The 4,522-nt window shown below is 36.5% G+C and overlaps 1 protein-coding gene across 26 annotated transcripts in view; it reads right to left on the reverse strand.

Annotated features, from left to right (window-relative positions):
- Positions 1 to 4,522, reverse strand: part of PDE4D (phosphodiesterase 4D) — a 1,438,885-nt gene that overhangs the window by 716,770 nt on the left and 717,593 nt on the right. The window lies entirely within an intron of this gene.

Consider the following 4,522-nt stretch of genomic DNA (forward strand, 5'->3'; position numbering starts at 1 on the left):
TAGAGTGCAATAGTCACGGCTGCAGCAGGTGGATTTGTGGCACAAATGGGCCCTGCACAGTCCTGGAGGAAGACATTCACAAATTCATATCTAGGTAGTAAACATTTACTATGTTCTGACCAAACTGGGAAACTGTTTTCAGTTCTGGGGGCCACTTTTTAAATAATGTTTATTTTTTAAAATGACATACAGCCTGAGTTTACATTTAGCACAAAAATTGTAAATGTATAGCTTGATTTTTAAATGCACATACACCTGTAACCAACATCCAGATCAAGATATAGAATATGCTTTTCTCAGTCAATACTCACTCCCTCCAGAGGTAACCACTATTTTGACTGCTCTCACCATAAATTAGTTGTGTCTCTTCTTGAACGTCATATAAACAGAAACAGACACTATATACCATTTTGCATCTGGTTTCTTGCATGTAACAAACATAATGATGTGTTACAGTCATCTCTTTTTCATTGCTCTGAAGTATCCCAATATTTGACTATACCACAACTTATGCATCCATTCTACCACTGATGGACATTTAGACTGTTTCCAATTTAGACTATTATAAATCAAGCTGGAATGAATATTCTTGCTCGTATATCTTACTGGACATAAGCACTCATTTTGTTGACTATATGCCCATGAGTAGAAAGGTGCATCATAGGCATGTGTATGTTTAGCTTATGATAGTGCCAAACAGCTTCCAAAGTGATCTTTCCAACTTAAACTCCTACCAGGACCATGTGAAAACAGATATTCCATATCCTTGTCCACACTTGGTATTTTCAGTTAATTTTAGTCATCACTATGATGAAGGTATAGTACTATCTTACTGTGGTTTTAACTGCATTTTGCTAGTGAATAATGATGATGAGTATTTTTCTCTATGAGGTGGCCAGTGGCATCGTAAATGTTTAATAACCACTATCTGGGGAAAAATACACATATAAAGTATATTATAAATTTTACTATATAAAGTGTATGTAACACACACAATTTACAAACAATAAGAAGTACACAGTAGTCTTTAATTTGGAATTCCATAATGCCAATTGATTTTTCACAGAATACATTCACTGATGTTTTGCTGGACTCTTGAAAGTGTAGCCAAACTGAGGTCGCAATCAATAGTAGTTCTGACATGACTGTGGGTTGACATTTTGGTTTATATTAACAAGTAAGACAAAAGTGAAGCAACAAAGATATATGTTGGAGTTCCTCTCATTTGCCCATGCCTAGGGCAATTTCTTTGCTCCATCAGATTACAGTTTTAAAATTCTAGAAGAAAGTTTCTTCAATTTTCTTTTGTGTGTTCTTTAAAATACAATGGCTACAGATATGACACACTCAATTTTAATCAGTATTATTAACATTTTTCTCTACTACTTTCTTGGGGATCCCTGGGTGGTGCAGCGGTTTGGCGCCTGCCTTTGGCCCAGGGCGCGATCCTGAAAACCCGGGATCGAGTCCCACATTGGGCTCTGGTGCATGGAGCCTGCTTTTCCCTCTGCCTGTGTCTCTGCCTCTCTCTCTCTCTCTCTCTCTCTCTCTCTGACTATCATAAATAAATTTAAAAAAAATTCTCTACTACTTTCTTAAGTCTAGACTGTCGACAAAACAATCAATCCCTGATGTAGCATTTGCTGATTTTCTTGTTATAAATATACCCCTCCCCCCCAGTCAATTCCATACAGATACAACAGACAAATGGGCAATAATAAAATGTAGTAAAATAATTAGGAGTGATAAGTTTTGAGTATGTATTACCTTTGCTTTTACCTTGCTGAAAGTTTATGTAATTTAATTTTAAATAATGATGTTATTTAACAGCTCACCAAATTCACAAACATTTAAAAATTGGTGCTTAGGAGCCAGTACAGGCAGACCCAAGAACACTGATGCTTGCTGGCCATTTTGATATTCTTTAATTTGAAATGCCGGGGTTTTTTTTTGTGATTTTCTAAAATTGGGTTGTTTTGTTGATTTGTAAAAGTTTTCTATAACTTCTAAATATGAGGCCTTTATCAGATATATATTGCTAGCATCACTGTTAAGCCTAAGTCCCACTTTTTCAGAGAGAACTTGTCAAACCTAGTATTTTGTGTGGTTAAGCAAGCCCTGAAAGGGGATATGGACATCTAGAGGTTATCATGAGCTACTGAACTCAAACCACATACTGTTTATGCTATATGGGAAAACTTTCGAAAGAAGGTTCATCATTAATTTGTGGCATTTTTTCAGTATTTCACAAGCACAGAAATGACTACTTTAATGATTACCAACCACCCTACCTAGCATGGGAGCACCTGGAAATATAGAATCTTACTTTCTTGAGATTGTAAAGGAATTTAAAGATTCACTGATATTTTGTTCCTTTCACCTCACCATTATATGTTGAATGAATGATGCATGTAGCATCCTCTTCACCAAAGTGGAGAAATCATTTAAGAATTGGTGAATTATAAACAGTTTTATTCTAATAATCATTGAGAATTTTGTGACAATGTATTTAGAAACAGGCAGTAATTAAAACTAGGGATAAAAGACATGAAATTTAAATCCAAGCTATGTGATATAAGGTGATAACCCAACATCTCCTTTTTGTTCCATGGGCTTATACTGGCCCCCCTCACCCCATGCAAGTCTTCTAACACTTTGGGACTTTCCCTATTCCTACTTTCCTTCCTTCCTCAACTTTACATTGTTTCATGGTCCTTTCCAAACTATCTTAACACTAGAAGACAGTGCAAATGTGTTAATGCATAACCCCATCAAAAGTAATAAAATTCAGGGACACCTGGGTGGCTCAGCGGTTGAACATCTGCCTTCAGCTCAGGGCGTGACCCTGGGTCCGGGGATCGAATCCTGCATCTGGCTCCCTGCATGGAGCCTGCTTTTCCCTCTGCCTGTGTCTCTGCCTCTCTCTGTATGTCTCTCATGAATAAATAAATAAAATCTTTAAAAAAAAGTAATATAATTCACATTAACCAGGAGCTGCTAGAAATAATGCCCAAACCCCTTGGATAAACAATGAGGAGAACTCAGACAACAAATTGGGCCTAATTTTAATATATCTCCATCTACAGAATAGTGGCTCTCAACCTTAATTGCATCTGGAGAGTTTTCTAGATTTGTGTCCAGGCCATGTCCCAAACCAAATAAACGAGGATCTCTGAGTGTGGGACCCAACATCAGCATTTTTTCAAAGTGGAGATGATTTCAATGCACAGCCAAGTGTGAGAATAACACCAGGTTGAGAAATATCGATATTTTAAAACAGCATCTGCATCTATAAATTAAGGTTGTTCATTCTATGTTGCCCTGAGTAAAAGTACACATCTGCTTTCCACCTCCATGATGAAGCACTACCTATTAATCAAAGGTAGGTTAGATCATTCTTTTCTTCCCTGTGCTATACAATCTTAGCTCTTCAGTCTTCTCTGTCTTAAGTCTTCCTTGGTCAGGCTTCTTTGCCAATTCTCAATTCATTGTCATGCTCTAGCATAATAATTCATTTTATATGAAAGGGAAGCTATCAATTTCTGACTAAACTGGAGCAAGGTGCAATTCATAGGTGTGTATTTACCAAATACAGTTTGATATGTGGCACATTTAATTGGCCTGCAAGCCATTTAAAAACTTCTTGACATTGTGTGTTACAAATCAAAAAGTGCGAAGCAACTTGTCTGAGCTCACAAAGGGGCTAACCTAGGACTGAAACAGAATTTATGTATATCAGAGATAAGTGACAGCAAGTCAAGGAAGGAAAGAGGGTTTCCCTTCCACAGGCCACAACTCTCCAGGAGAACAGGAAGTACATTTCTATCATTCCCAAAAGCAACTTCCAAAATTAAAAATAAAATAGTAATTTCAAAAAGCATTTGTGGCTGTTTAACAATTATACTTCTAAATTAAAGTCTTAGATTCAAAACCAAAGATCAGAGTCAAGTACAAATGATATTCTAAATGTGCAGAAGGAGGCTCCAGATCCTCTCAGTTCTTTCTGACTAAAAGAAAAGTACAGAGTAAAATCTTACAAGCCCTAACAGAGGGATATAATGAAGGGCATGGCACAGGACGGGCTGAAACACGAATTTTTAAAATCCGTATATTAGTAAACCAGGTGTCACCTTTTTCATTTATTATGCTAATTAGTTTTAATGTTAATACTTTATAACATATTTGGGTTATTAACATGGAACTAAGCAAGACTCGGGAGGAGTCTATTTCAATCTCAGCCACTGAAAAATTAAAATTACACAAATTCCATTTCCCTTGTGCCAAATTAGTGTCTTCAACTAAACCTACTTTAAATGGACACAACATTTTGGAAAATTTCATTTGACTACAAAGACATTCTGGTCTCAAACACTGGCATGATATTTACAGTCTGAAAATACATGAGTTCATACCTAAACCCCATTCCCTCACTTCATAAACACAATAGGAAGTGCTTCTGAGATCCTATAGTTCAGGAAACAGAAAGACCACTTATAATCTCACAATTTGAGTATACTTTGTT

This window comes from Canis lupus, chromosome 2 (assembly GCF_003254725.2).
Source record: "Canis lupus dingo isolate Sandy chromosome 2, ASM325472v2, whole genome shotgun sequence".
In the NCBI taxonomy this organism is placed as follows: Eukaryota; Metazoa; Chordata; class Mammalia; order Carnivora; family Canidae; genus Canis; species Canis lupus.